Here is a 16,270-nt window from a genome sequence, read left to right as displayed (position 1 = left end):
ACAGGGAGGTTATGTGTCCAGGGAGCTGAATCCGCTACATAGAGCGGTCAAATACTTGCTGCGATGCCGGAGAGGAGTCCGTCCGCCGGAGCCCCGTCGCGGAGGTCCCGGAAGTCGGGTGCCGGACCGGAAGTGACGCGCGTTTCGCTGGGAGGAGCTTGTTCACACGATCGTCTGATCTGTGAGCCCTCCATGTGTGTCACTTAACAGGAGCTTTAGCCAATAAGCTTGTGAGGAAGAATGATAGACATGTTGGGGAGCCAATCATTGATAAGCAGCGGAGAAACCCGAGATTGAATGGTGAAGGCACTGTGATTGCTGATTTCATTAAGAAAATTGCGAACAGACTGTCACTTGGCTGGGTAGTACTTTGGAATACTGTTGCTATATTGCAATTAAAGACATGGAAAGTGGCAAATGTAAGCACCTGAATAGATGTACACTGATATGTGTACATATGTGTGAAATTAGGAAACTGCTGAGCATTGAATATAATGAGGATCAGGACAGAAATTCATTTTATGAAATTATTGTTTGATGCAGGTTGCTTACTGAGAATTTATTGAACAAACCTGATCAAAAGGATGGGTGGGAATGAAGAGTGTGATGATTTAAGGTGACAGTGATATAAAAATAACCAGTGAGAATAGGAAGGAGTGTGAATAGGACATGATTTTGAGGTGAAAGGGATGTAATTTCTGGGTGTGGAGAAAGCTAAACCTGAAAATAGGCAATAGAATGAAGTGATATGATTGAGATTGTATTGTAAAAGTGGTGTGAATAAGTGTGCCTTTAAAGAGATGGTGGATGAATTTGGAGTGGGAAAAGTGGTGATAGTAAAAATGTTAGATTGGTAAAATTGTTATAATAAAATGAATGTGAAAAAATGATATGAAAAAGATGAAAAAAATGAAAAAATAGATGAAAAAATGATAAGAATGATAATAATGAAAAAGTGATAAAAATGATGATAATAATGGAAATGGATAAGAATAAAAATAATAATAATAAAAATAAATATAAATAAAAATAATAATAAAAATAAAAAAAGTGGAGTGGGTGAAATAAGAGAGGGGAAAATGGGTGGGGGCCAGGTAATGGAAATGAAGACTAGTGTGTAAATGAATATTTATAGATTATGGGAGGGGATAATGGTGATAAAATAATGAGTGAAAAATGGGCGTGGATAGAAAAAGGTTACTGGAGAGAATTGAAGTGAAAGAAACAAGGTGGGAAGTGGGGGGGGGGGGGGGGGGGGGGGGGAATGGTGCTGAAGAGAAGGAGCTGTTGTGTAAGTGAAAGTGATAATAACGTTCTCGATGTCCACTAATTAGGCAGTGTCATTACAGGAATTATTGTGTGAAACAACTGAGAACATTTTTTAATAGCATTATTAAGGAGTTCTAATAAAATTGTATGGATTACTCTAAAAAGACGCTGTAATTAATGTGTTCATTAAGACCATTGGGGGCTATTGTGCCAAGTTTAAAGGTCCATTCGCTTTCTTTCCTTAACAATGCTCTTGTGATATTACCGCCCCTAATACCTAATTTGATCTGTTGAAGACCAAATATTTTGAGTTCATTAGGTGAGCCTGCATGGTATTGAAGAAAGTGTCTTGCCACTGTGGTTAGTTGTTTAAATTTTTGTTGGTCTGTTTTGGCATTTCTGACTGATCCAATGTGTTCAAGAGCTCTTTGCTTCAGCATGCGGGTGGTCATACCCACATACTTTTTATCACATGGGCAGGTGAGGCAGTAGACCACATTTGTACTCTTGCAGTTGAAAAAATTAGTGATTTTTATTTTATTATTGAATTTATCAACTATTTCTGGGTTTCTAGAGATGTGGGTACAAGCCTTGCATTCTCCACAGGGATAAGACCCTGTGATGGTGGGATTCCTTGTGGGTTGTGATGTGTAACGGCTCTGAACTAAGTGATCTGCCAGGTTTGGCGAGCGTTTCCAGCTCATATCAATTGTGTCCTTTAGTCTCATCGCTAAGTCATTATCCGATAGTAGTACTGGCCAATGTTTTTGAAGGATTCCTTTGATATTTCTCCACTCTTCACAGAATGTGCCCACGAATCTTAGGACATTGTCCTCTTTATCCGGAGGTTTGTTGTGGAACAATAGTGTCTCTCTTGGGGTTTCTTGAAGAGATAATTTGGATTTCTTGATGAGTCTTGAGCTGTACCCTCGTTCCTTGAGTCTCTTAGTCAGATCTTTGCATTTCTCCTGGTAGACTTCTTTGCTCGAGCAGTTCCTTTTTAGTCGTAAAAATTCACCTTTAGGGATATTTTGAATAGTGGGTGGAAAATGAGAACTTTGTTGATGAAGGAGGGTGTTTGTGGCCGTTTTCTTTCTGTGTAATTCTGTAGAAAGCATGTTGTTTTTTCCTTTGTATATCCTCAGGTCGAGGAAAGAAATGCTTTCCGTGCTTTGTTCATGTGTAAACCTGAGATTCAAGTTGTTAGAGTTCAGGAACAGTAGAAATTGGGAAAGCTCTTCCTGCGACCCTTCCCAAATCATGAGAATATCATCGATATAACGAGTCCAAAGGATGATGTGTTGTGTGAAATGATCTTGATCTTCATGAAAGACGACTTCCTGCTCCCACCACCCCAGGAAAAGGTTGGCATAGGTAGGGGCACACGCCGCTCCCATGGCTGTGCCTTTTTCCTGGGTATAGAAGTGGTTGTTGAACGTGAAGTAATTTTTGCGTAGAGCAAAATCTAGGAGGGTTAGGAGAAATTCATGGAAGCTATCCAATCCGTCAATCTGTAGAAAATGTTTGACAGCCCTGATACCCAGGTCGTGATCGATGCTTGTGTAAAGGGCTTCAACATCTAAGCTTACCAGCAGATGGTTGTCTTCCAAGTGGATGTTTTCAATTTTTCTTAATACATCTGTTGTATCCCGGGTGTAAGAAGGTAGAGTGGTCACATAGTCTTTAAGGTGAATCTCTAGAAAGATGCAAGCCTTCTCTAGTAGCCCTCCATTGCCTGAGACTATAGGGGGTCCAGGTGGCTTATGTAGATTTTTATGCACCTTGGGTAGCAAATAGAAAGTTGGTACTCTAGGGTGTTGGATTTTAAGAAAATCATATTCAGCTTGTATGATCGTCCCCAGATGTCTGGCCTCTTCAATAATCCTCATATATTGCACTATCAAATTTTGTGTTGGATCAAAAAGACTCTTACTGTAGCAGTTGGTGTCATTGAGTTGCCTTTTTGCCTCTTTCTCATACATCTCTTTCGGCCAAAGTACTACATTGCCTCCCTTGTCCGACTGTTTAATTATTATGTCTTGCCAAGATTTGATTTCTTTTAGGGCATGTCTGGCCTGTGGGGACAAGTTTCCTGTGGTTCTGAACTTCCTTTTTCTTGTGTAGAGTGTGTCAAGGTCTTTGGATACCAAATTTGATAAACGTTCTTACCTCAGGACAGATAGTCTCGTTGGGGAAGAAAGTGGATTTTTTTCGGCAAATCTGTCGTTGTGTATGGGTCCTCTTAGTAGTTGCCAAACCAGACAGTTCTTCCAGGCTATTGAGTGCTTCTAGTTCTTCCGGAGATCCAAGGCCCATCTGGGAGGGAATTGTTGCATTTTCTATGTTGGTTTCTTGATTGGCAAAAAATTTGGTAAGAAGAAGTTTACGTCCAAAAAGATTAAGGTCTGTCTGCCATTGAAACCTGTCAAATTTTTTGGTTGGTGAGAATGTGAGTCCTTTTTCGAGTACTTCCTTATGAATGTTGGAGAGGGTATGTGTAGAGAGGTTAATTATTTGAAGGCGGTCAGATATCAGTACTGCTTCCGATTCCTTCGTATGGGGTATCGGTTTGGTGAGGGGGAACCCCATCTTCCTCTTCTTCTTACTTCTTCGGGTTTTTCTTTTCCTTGTTTTGAGCGGCCACGAGATCGGCTGGTCTGATCTAAAAAATGAGCCGATGGGGCTGGTTGGATTCTTGTGGAGGAGTAATTCCTCCGATCTGGATTGTATTCTTCTAAATCCTCAGAGCTGGATAATTCTACCTCGGAAGAAGAGGGGGTTCCTTGTTGAGCCGAAGGATTCTCCCACCTTGTTGGTCTTGTCCACTTGAAAATCTTTCCTATATTGAAGTCTCTTTTGTCCCTAAAGAATTTATTTTTCTTCCGTTCAATAATGGTATTCTCATAGGTATCGAGTTCTTTTTTTCAATTTTTCAAAGGACGTTTGAAAATTGGTATTCTGTTCCCATTTTTCCAGTGCTTTACTCAGTTTTTCAATTTCCCTGGTGCATCCCTCTAGGACCAAGTTGTTGTGTTTGATTAGTATCTGCATGAGCTCATGTGAGCATTTGAGTAGGCTGTTCTCCCATTCCTGCCTCAAAGTATCTGTATATAGATCAAAGGACGGAAATAATTTCGGTCTTAAACCTCTGGGTGTGATTTTCTGTTTGCAGTAGTTTTCTAAGCTCGTTAGGTCCCAATTGGTTCTGGCTTGTCTTTGTAACGTATATTTCAGCTTAATAAGCTCATCTTCCCAGGTTCGTTCAGGGTCAGTAGAAGTCACCTCTGTAGGGAAAATGCTATCTAAATCTTCAGTCCTGCGTTTTGTATTGAGTTCATTCTTGAGGCTAAAGCTCATGATGGTTATAAATAGCTAATGCTATTTTTTGAAAAGTAAATGATAAGGTGGCTAATAATCTAAAGATAATGTTGAACAATGGATTAGTAAGTGATCCAAGGATGACTACACATGGAAGGAGTTTCAATATGTTAAATGGACAATCTTGCCGTGCTAGATTCCTATAGCTGAGACAGACCTCAGTAAGGCAAACTATATTGGGTGGGGGGTTTTTCTGGAATCTGCACTGGTCCTGATTGTACACTAATTGTCATTCAATTGTTATATAACATATATGACATATAAGGCAAATATACTGAGACCCACATAAAGCTACTGACTTCGCCTAATAAGGCTTTTGAAGTAGATCAAGGTTGGTGGTGCTCCCAGACATTAGTTCAAAAGCAAACTGGTAAGGGATTGTTTTGCAAAGAAGCAAAAAAGAAGAGGACTATTATGTCTCTCAGGGGCACACTTCATTTCTATAGATTGATAGAAAATTGGAAGAATAGATAGGAGATTGTAGTTTGTATGTAGAATTTGATAAAACTTAACTTTTAATGGTATTCACAGACGAAAAAATTGTAAAATTATAGCTGTGTATCAGCAGTATAAATTAAAACAAGTATTAAACAAAATTGTAGTGACGATGAAGTAAAGTGTGACTCACTTAAATAAAGAGGGTGACAGGAAGATAACTGTAAACCCACTGATTTGTAAGCGAGTATTTAATGTTAGACGTTTGTCAGAAGCGAAAATATAATGTTCCTGTTATCTCTATGTAATTATGATAATCAATACACTTGTATAGTCATAAAAGAGATAGCAGGAAGCCGGCTTGTATGGATCAGGACTCCTATAAAGAGGGTCAGCTGGGGTAAATGAATGACAAAATTAATTGTGATGAAATCTGCTGATCAGCGGAGGGTATATTCCTTAATACTACAGTACCCGGTATTCCCAGAGGGTCACCCTTTCTGGTACTGACCAGGCCAAATGCTGCTTGGCTTCCAAGATCAGGCGAGATCGGGCATGTCCAGCATGGTATGACTGTAGAAAGTCAAGAAAATACCTATCAGCATGGGCAGTGGCCGATATTGAGGCCAATTAATAAGATATGGTCCGAAGGCTAAACATTGGTGTATGAAGTGGTGACAGTAATACACCTGCGCTGTATAATACAAAGCATGTGGACCAGAAAATTCCCGCACACGAATTGCCTGGACGGTTAACCATAAAAGATTATCCAATAGTTGCTGACAGGTACAGTAATAATCACTTAGTGAGTATAAAGCAAAGAGGCGGCTAATTATAGGTGTAATAAGTTTAACACCTGTATCTTGGTTTCCATGGTAACGGCTGACACACAGAGCATTTACCAAGTGTAGAGAAACCACTAATCAACTACCAATTAAACTCCCTGTATACACAACTAATTAACCAATTTTCATTTACATTTGTGTCACCCACTTTACACAGGGAAGTATTTATTAGCCTCTTATTAAATCTTAATCAGTGTGGTAACTATTTGATTTTCTGCATTCCTACAGCAGGAGAGCTGTGTTTACTTATTACACCTATAATTGCTTTGTGTTTGCTGGATTATTGATTACTTGCTTTATATAAATATATGGGTCAGCACACATTTTTCATTAATATTTATTTACAATCCGTGTAACACCAAGGCGGCTTCTAGCAATCAATGTACAGTCGCTCTTGCAAATTATTGTATTTTCGCGAATTCTAATCAGTCATTGCACTGTGTTCTATGTGATCAGCCGTTGCATTATTCTATGTGAAATTATAGAACCTTTTGATAGCTGCTTTTGCAGCTCTTGCACTGTAATCCATATGAATTTTCATTAGGCATCATAATAATTTTCTATGCATAATTATAAGTTGCGGTTATGAATTAGCCTCTTCTTTGCTTTATACTCACTAAGTGATTATTACTGTACCTGTCAGCAACTATTGGATAATCTTTTATGGTTAACCGTCCAGGCAATTCGTGTGCGGGAATTTTCTGGTCCACATGCTTTGTATTATACAGCGCAGGTGTATTACTGTCACCTCTTCATACACCAATGTTTAGCCTTCGGACCATATCTTATTAATTGGCCTCAATATCGGCCACTGCCTATGCTGATAGGTATTTTCTTGACTTTCTACAGTCATACCATGCTGGACATGCCCGATCTCGCCTGATCTTGGAAGCCAAGCAGCATTGGGCCTGGTCAGTACCAGAAAGGGTGACCCTCTGGGAATACCGGGTACTGTAGTATTAAGGAATATACCCTCCGCTGATCAGCAGATTTCATCACAATTAATTTTGTCATTCATTTACCCCAGCTGACCCTCTTTATAGGAGTCCTGATCCATACAAGCCGGCTTCCTGCTATCTCTTTTATGACTATACAAGTGTATTTATTATCATAATTACATAGAGATAACAGGAACATTATATTTTCGCTTCTGACAAACGTCTAACATTAAATACTCGCTTACAAATCAGTGGGTTTACAGTTATCTTCCTGTCACCCTCTTTATTTAAGTGAGTCACACTTTACTTCATCGTCACTACAATTTTGTTTAATACTTGTTTTAATTTATACTGCTGATACACAGCTATAATTTTACCATTTTTTCGTCTGTGAATACCATTAAAAGTTAAGTTTTATCTAATCCCACATACAAACTACAATCTCCTATCTATTCTTCCAATTTTCTATCAATCTATAGAAATGAAGTGTGCCCCTGAGAGACATAATAGTCCTCTTCTTTTTTGCTTCTTTGCAAAACAATCCCTTACCAGTTTGCTTTTGAACTAATGTCTGGGAGCACCACCAACATTGATCTACTTCAAAAGCCTTATTAGGCGAAGTCAGTAGCTTTATGTTGGTCTCAGTATATTTGCCCTATATGTCATATATGTTATATAACAATTGAATGACAATTAGTGTACAATCAGGACCAGTGCAGATTCCAGAAAAACCCCCCACCCAATATAGCCATCTCAGATTCGCCTGTGTGCGAAATCCGATCAGGTTTGCTTGATGAGACCATCTCCTGCAAAGGTAGGGCTAGTATGGAAAAACCTGGGATCCAGTTACGGCAATACCCACACATTCCTAAAAACGTTTTAATCTGTTGCTGGGTTTGTGGCAGGGTCATGTCACGAATTGCTTGAATTCTATCAGCGGTGAGGTGTCTCAGTCCTTGTGTCAGACAGTGTCCCAAATACTTCACCCTGGTCTGGCATAACTGTAATTTATCTTTGGAAACCTTGTGTCCGGTGTCTGAAACAGGAGTTGTTTCGTATCTCTCAGGGACGATTCCAGTGAATCTGTGCACAGCAGTAAATCATCTACATACTGTATCAATATTGATCCACTCTCAGGTTGGAAAGACTGTAAACAATCATGCAGGGCCTGTGAGAAAATACTTGGACTGTCTATGAAACCTTGTGGTAGGCGAGTCCAGGTGTACTGAACTCCTCTGTAAGTAAATGCGAATAATTATTGACTGTCAGGGTGCAGAGGTACCGAGAAGAAAGCGGAGCAGAGGTCAATCACAGTGAAAAATTTGGCAGTCGGAGGGATTTGCATAAGGATGACAGCTGGATTTGGCACTACGGGGAATTGACTCTCAACTGTTTTGTTGATCCCTCTTCGATCCTGCACTAGCCTGTAACCCCTCCCCCCACTCTTTTTAACAGGGAAGATGGGGCTATTGGCAGTGCTGGACGTCCTTACCAGAATGCCCTGTTGTAGCAATCGCTCTATTACAGGGTAAACTCCTAACTCCACCTCTGGCTTCAGAGGGTATTGTGGGATTTTTGGAGCTATCCTACCATCTTTTACTTGTACAACTACTGGGGCTACGTTTGCCATTAATCCAGTGTCTTGTCCATCCATGGTCCAAAGTGACTACGGTATCTGGGAAGTCATTTCTTCTACCTTGGACGGACACCTATTTACAACAACAGTGTGTGACATTAATCTTGTTGGGGAGTTTAGCATATCCTGCACTTCCTGAGCGTGGTTTTCGGGTATGTCCAAGAACACACCTTCAGGAGTACAATATATGACGCATCCCATTTTACACAGTAAATCTCTCCCTAGGAGATTAGTCGGAGCGGATGCAGCCAGCAGAAAAGAATGCTTGGTATGCAAAGGCCCTATCGTAATCTCTGCTGGTTTGCTTAAAGGATAGTGTCGTACTACTCCTGTTACTCCCATGGCTGGAATTGTTTTACCAGTGGTTCTCATGCCCACGGTCGAATTTATCACTGACTTGGCCGCCCCCGTATCTACAAGGAAATTTAGAGATCTACCAGCTACATCAATTGTGATCTCGGGTTCACTCCCAAGGCTCGCAATTAATTTCACTGGCTGCAGATTACAGGTGTGGCCCCACCCCTATGGTGTGTGGTGCCCTCCCTGTATTGCACTGGCCGCTATTACCTGTGAAGGGGGTAAATGGGAACTATCGGAGACTTGCCAGTCTCTTCTTGGGGGATACCTTCTTGTTTCCCCTGCGTGTGGCTCATAACTCCGTCTCTGCGGTCCTTGATCCCAATTTCGTGTGTCATGTCGTTGTCTAGGGGTTTGGTATGAGTTTTGTGTGTTTTTAATTCTACAGTCTCGTGCAAAATGTCCCTCTTTATGACAGTAATAACAAGTTACCACATTTGACTTACCCACAGGGGTCTGAGACTTATGCTGAGGTGGCCTTGTGGTCAGGGCCTGTATACTTACGGCCATTAACTTATCACTCTGCGACTCCCTGTGTCTGATGATATTCCGATCATGATCAACAGCGGCCTCTCTCAAAGTAGCCACAGACAAACCTCGCCAACATGGTTGAGTGGTCTGTACCCTAGTCTTCAATACTTCCTTTAAACCGTCCATTAACACAGATACTGCTACTTCTCTATGATTCACATTTGTTTTGATGTCTTCTATCCCTGTATACCTAGCCATGTCCTGCAGTGCCCGATGGAAATAATCAGCAGCTGTTTCTCTCTCTTTTTGTTTAATGGAGAAAATTTTGTTCCATTTGACAACAGCTGGGAAATACTCTCCTAACTGTAAATTGATTCTCTTTACATTATCTTGATTGTTTGCATCCGTAAGTGGTACCTCTTCGTCTAATTTACAGTCAGCAATAAATTTCACTGAGTTGACATTGGGGGGTAAACATGCCCTCAGCAATGTCCGCCAATCTTTGTTAGTGGGCTCTGCAGAGTTACCTAGCTCTCTAATGTATCTCTGGCTTGCAACCAGATCTTTCCTAGGATCAGGGAATTCAGACATCATTGATCTTAATTCTGTTCGGGAAAAGGGGCAGTGCATGGCGATGTTTCTGACAGGAGTGACTCCTGAAGTGTCAGTTTTCCCATTTGGCACTGCAATTACCCTGACAGGATTAAGTTCAATAACGTCATTCTGAGTAGATTCTACAACATGTGGTGTAATGGTTTCTGCATAGTGTACAGTGCCGTACTTACCAGTCGATACGACCTCACCTGTCCCTCCGCTAGGGGCCTTTGATACTACTCTTACGGGTTGGGCCGTGCCCACTGTCGTTTCTGCTATGGTGGCTGCTAGAGAGAGTGCCGATATTGTTGTGGGCTCATCCTCTTGATCACAATCCTGGGGAAAGTTTAAAACGGGGTACAACTTGCACGGGTTAGTATTAGCATCAACAATCTTAGTTACATTATCTTTAACATCTATACATTTACTAAGTGCATGTTTATCAAACACCAGTGTGCCACTCTCTTTAACCCCCTTCTCTCCCGTCATGTATGGTGGTGGGGGAGCGGTGGCTATCAGTTTTTTGATAGGGTTAGATCCAGCCACTTGAGCCAATCCTCTTTGTATTTCACCCTCCTGTTGCCATAACTGTAAATAGTCATAATGTCGGATCCGTCTCTTTGCAGATTTAATGAGACATATCCTTCTCCTTAGATTTTGTAACACCTCTGGGCTAAAACTGCCTACTCGTGGGAACTTTTCCCCATCATGCACAGTCATTCTTTCCCATTTATCGCACAAAACCTCTGTGTGTGAACCGTATTTCTCACACATGATATACCTTGCCGACCCTATTGGCCGGCTTACTAAATCAACCGGAACCAAGGTTGATCGCCCCCTACCTGAACTACTGGCCCCCATCTTTGCAGGTGTTGCTTTCACTACCTCTGACCTTCAAATCAGGGTCTTCAGCGAACCCTTACAAAAACCAAGATGTCCGGGGTAGGCAGACGGTGAAAGTTTACCGAGTACCTTCACACACTCGCCCACGTCGACCAATACGCCCACACGCTGCCCTAGCGCTGGCGTACTCAACCCAGGGCCCCTGCGACCTGAACCTCTATTTACTGGAACATGTGGGTTTGATCCGAAGAGCACTTACCCTTCCCAGTAACTATTGCTTGTTAGAGAATTCCCGAGTGACCAGCAAATCTCCCTTAAAATAAAAAAATTACACAAATCACGTTAGAATGTACAAATAGCGTTTATGACCCCACTAGCGTACGCAAACGGTACTGGGTCAAGTTACAAACTAATGCACACAATTACGTGCGGTACAATCGTACTGCACATAAGCAACTAATCTTATGTGCGGAACGACCAACGGAATCGAAAATTGTGGCTGCGAATTCCTTCAGCCAGAGCTTGATGGCCTATATGGGTACTGCACCAACCCTCCTGTGGTTGTGCTTCTTGACTCTATCTATAGCGGACTTCCTAGTCTGCTGTACCTAGACCTCCTGGTCTGTGTCTACAGTAGACCTCCTGGTCTGCTATACTCTAATTTCAATATTTAACAAGGGATGCCTCCCAAGCCACCACGCGCCGTCACTTTCGCGGATGTCCTCACGAGAACTCGACTTCTACGTTCCAACCAAAAATTAGAAAATACTTATATATACACACTCTTTCACCTCATATACTCTTTACTTTCGTTTCTGTACAGAAATCCCTTTCATTCAGTATCGCAGTCTTGTCCTAGAGGAGTTGCAACTAGAGAAGAATCTATTAGATAAAAAATTTTTGGACACTGAGATTGACTTGCGCTATTATCGCGTTGCCTCCGTATCGCCTACTAAAACAATACTATCGTGTGATTTGTATTACGTGGGCGTACCCAGACGCTCCGTTGCGTAATATACGCTCCGTGCGTCGACCCTTGCGTCACGTACGCTAGTCCCGCCCTTTGATAGGGACACGTGTACGCAGGCCAGATATGTCAACAGAAATACAACTAACACGTTTATATCAATGTAAATGATCTTTAACTGTAATCATCTACCGAGCACCACACAGATCTTTCCTTGTATCTTTAGGCAAAGCCGTGTGCGTGTTTTACAAATTACTCCTTAACGTATTATTTTTACTTTTAACTACAAATAGCAACAAATCTTTCTCAGCACGTTATCAATTATAAATGGCAAACAGGAAGGTGAGATGTGAAAATTACACAAATGGAAAAAGAAATACAGGTGTGTGCGTGCGTGTGTGCGTACGCAAAACAGAAATAAACAGTTTTTAAAAGACAATAGCGTACTGTTCTTACCTTCCGGTTCCGGTTTCCACCAGCAAACCTACAGCGTAGCGAAACAGACGCTTATCTAGTCAGCACTACTGTATCCCTCACCACTAATACGGATACGAAGGGATACTACTTTCCCGCCCTTTGCTGACAGATAAAGTCTGTGTTCGCTAGTGCGGATATGTGTAGGACGGACGAGCCCTCAATTGATAAAGCTGATTTTTATCCTATAACATTCACTATATGAGGGAAAGAGACTCAGTACGCAATTGGCGTATGAGGTACCGTAAGGGTATGCACTTAGCATAGCAGACGCTTATCCGTGGTCGAGACGCATGAGCGGCACGTTCGCTCGTGGCTTACGTTTGGTATCGAGTACGCTATAGGCGGCCGACTACCGTAATGCTACGCTACTAGCGTAGCAGACGCTGTGCCCACGAGTGGAACACGAGCGGCGCAGACGCTCACGGGATGACACTCTGTAAACCTTGTATGCAACACACTGAAAGATTAAGCTTATACTGTAAACCTTGCTACTGAAATACTGTACTGATATAACGCTTCTTAACCTTGTTAATATAAAAGCTGCTTGAGCGATTGAGACGCTCCGAATACCCTCAGCAATGTAATAAACACACAATACCTTGCTAAGGTTCCAAAACCTTTACTAACGAGATTTAGTTATGTAAAAAGGGAAAATACAGTTAACATCTTATACTCTACAGGCTAACATCAATATCTAACAGAATAACTACACATAAATATACAATAGCGGCACAATCGCAAACAATAACATACAATGAGAGAGAACGTGGCAAAATACAGTCAGAGAATAAGGTGGTCACAGAGAGAACCTACACACTGGGGAATGATTCGCTGCGCAGTCCTGGTCACCAGCTCCTAGTTAGTCAATGATGAAAACCGTTGTGGAGAGTAGACTGAGCTGGTCCAAGCTGGCTGTTCTTATATACACTGCATACAGTACACTACAAAGGGACCTATAATCTCATTGTTCATTGGACACAGGAATGTCTCCCCGCATTATAACAAAAGGTCATAGGTTGGTTTAAACAGGTGGGCTGTGACTATATCAAACTGCTCAGGTGGGAGGGAATCTCAGGATTCCCGCCGCATGGATAATGAACCGCAAATACAGTAAATGTCCAGAAACTACTTATAGACATAACTATACGCAGGAGCGATTAATCTTTACCTAACCAGCACTGGATTGTTTCTAATAAAATGTTCTTTAGTTAGGTACCAAACACCACCGCTCATACCCTGTCTGACCCTTCGTATCATGCAAAGAGGAATTCCTCTGTCCAGGGACCAGTTACACTAAACAAACTTACAGTTATTATTAAGGGGAACATTACCTATAAAACATACTATTTGGATTTACTATGTAACGATTGAGTCGCCCACCAGACGCACCCAAACTCTACCGTAAATGCACATACCACGCGCCCGAGCGCACGACCACGGAGGCGCCGTCATGCAACTGCGAGTGTGTACGCACGGGAGAGAATGTGCACGTGCAGCGGGCAAGCGCATGGGGTGAATATATGGCAACGTGCAGCATGATATTTTTCGACTTTGACACCGCCTTTACCAAATAGTAACAAAATCTGCCCTTTAAAATAACACTTTCCCTGTTTGTCCACTAGGAGGCAAAGGAGAGAAGCTACACTGGGTTATATGCTTGACCTCCCTCTCCCTTATACCCCAGCCCCTGGTCCGGGCCCGTCATTTTGTTTTTACTGTGGTGCCGGCAGGAGCGGGCACCATTTCAGGGAGGGCGGGGGGGGGGGATCTGCTCCCCACTAGGGTTACTTTTTTTCTTCAACTATTTGAGCAGCGGCACATACCGGCGCTCCGACACACGGCAGTGGCATCTGTGTCAGTGACTTCCGTCGTGGGAGAGCCCATACAAGGCAGCACAACTCATGGGAAGCCCATCATTCGTATGCCAGGCAGGTAAGGTGACCGGCTCCCCGCAAGCAGGCGAACCTCCCCGCTGGTGGGAGACAGCGGGGAGCAAGTGCAGTGGGGTCACAGTGTGCTGCGCTCCACCACTAGACCACCAGGGTGCAGGCCATAGGCACAGACGGCCATGTCCCTGGAGTTGAGGTATTGATGGGGGAGGTGGGAATAGCCTGCAGCCCCTCCCCACCCTTGGGGTTGTTATGATAATGCATGCCTCAGGCTTACTCCTCTCCCTCCATGTTAAGCACATTGCTGCTCCAGCTTTGCAGAGAGAGGGAGGCTCTGGCTCTTCTCCACTGTACCTTGATCCTAGAGCCTGGTCCTGAGCTACACTCCTGCCTGTTATTTTCTCTGACGTCCTAGTGGATGCTGGGGACTCCGTAAGGACCATGGGGAATAGACGGCACCGCAGGAGACTGGGCACATCTAAAGAAAGATTTAGGACTATCTGGTGTGCACTGGCTCCTCCCCCTATGACCCTCCTCCAAGCCTTAGTTAGATTTCTGTGCCCGGCCGAGCTGGATGCACACTAGTGGCTCTCCTGAGCTCCTAGAAAGAAAGTATAGTTTAGGTTTTTTATTTTACAGTGAGACCTGCTGGCAACAGGCTCACTGCATCGAGGGACTAAGGGGAGAAGAAGCGAACCTACCTAAGTGGTGGTAGCTTGGGCTTCTTAGGCTACTGGACACCATTAGCTCCAGAGGGATCGCACACAGGACCCGACCTCGTCGTCCGTTCCCGGAGCCGCGCCGCCGTCCCCCTTACAGAGCCAGAAGCAAGAAGGTCCGGAAAATCGGCGGCTGAAGACTTCTGTCTTCTCCAAGGTAGCGCACAGCACTGCAGCTGTGCGCCATTGCTCCTCATGCACACAACACACTGCGGTCACTGATGGGTGCAGGGCGCTGGGGGGGGGGGGGGCGCCCTGAGCAGCAATATTAACACCTTGGCTGGCAAAACGGACACCATATACAGCCCCAGGGGCTATATAGGTGTAAAAATACCCCTGCCAGAATTACAAAAACAGCGGGAAAAAGCCCGCCGAAAAACGGGCGGAGCCATCTCCCTCAGCACACTGGCGCCATTTTTCCTCACAGCTCCGCTGGAAGGATCGCTCCCTGGCTCTCCCCTGCAGTCCTGCACTACAGAAAGAGTAAAAATTTTAGGCGCAGTATATTATGATAATACAGCTATAAGGGAAAACACTCTCTATAGGTGATATCCCTGTGGTATATAGCGCTCTGGTGTGTGCTGGCATACTCTCCCTCTGTCTCCCCAAAGGGCTTTGTGAGGTCCTGTCCTCAGTCAGAGCATTCCCTGTGTGTGTGCTGTGTGTCGGTACTGCTGTGTCGACATGTATGATGAGGATAATGATGTGGAGGCGGAGCAAATGCCTGTGAATGTGATGTCACCCCCTGCGGGGTCGACACCTGTGTGGATGGACTTATGGAAGGAATTACGTGACAGTGTCAACTCCTTACATAAAAGGTTTGACGACATAGGACAGCCAGCTACTCAGCTTGCGCCTGTTCAAGCGTCTCAAATGTCATCAGGGGCTTTAAAACGCCCGCTACCTCAGATGGCAGACACAGATGTTGACACGGATACCGACTCCAGTGTCGACGACGATGAGGCTAGTGTACCTTCCAATAGGTCCACCCGTTACATGATTGAGGCAATGAAAAATGTATTACACATTTCTGATAGTACCCCAGGTACCACAAAAAAGGGTATTATGTTTGGTGAGAAAAAACTACCAGTAGTTTTTCCTGCATCTGAGGAATTAAATGAGGTGTGTGAGGAAGCGTGGACTTCCCCCGATAAGAAATTGATCATTTCTAAACGGTTATTGGCAGCGTACCCTTTCCCGCCAGAGGATAGGTCACGTTGGGAAACACCCCCTAGGGTAGATAAAGTGCTGATACGTTTATCAAAAAAGGTGGCACTACCGTCTCCGGATACGGCAGCCCTAAAGGAACCTGCTGATAGAAAGCAGGAAACTACCCTTAAAGCTATATTTATTTTATTTATTTATTAACAGTTTCTTATATAGCACAGCATATTCAGTTGCGCTTTACAATTAGAACAACAGTAATAGAACAAAACTGGGTAAAAACAGACA

At 43.3% G+C, this 16,270-nt stretch overlaps 1 protein-coding gene and 2 pseudogenes across 1 annotated transcript in view; 2 read left to right on the top strand and 1 right to left on the bottom strand.

The window, feature by feature from the left end:
* The window catches only part of LOC135057184 (zinc finger protein 845-like), a 369,289-nt gene that overhangs the window by 193,531 nt on the left and 159,488 nt on the right, over window positions 1-16,270 (top strand). The window lies entirely within an intron of this gene.
* On the bottom strand, window positions 5,545-5,663 carry LOC134895368 (5S ribosomal RNA; annotated as a pseudogene).
* On the top strand, window positions 6,769-6,887 carry LOC134892171 (5S ribosomal RNA; annotated as a pseudogene).

Source organism: Pseudophryne corroboree, chromosome 3, assembly GCF_028390025.1.
Source record: "Pseudophryne corroboree isolate aPseCor3 chromosome 3, aPseCor3.hap2, whole genome shotgun sequence".
In the NCBI taxonomy this organism is placed as follows: domain Eukaryota; kingdom Metazoa; phylum Chordata; class Amphibia; order Anura; family Myobatrachidae; genus Pseudophryne; species Pseudophryne corroboree.
Note: the sequence above shows the minus strand (reverse complement) of the source record. Positions and strands in the feature narration are given on the sequence as shown.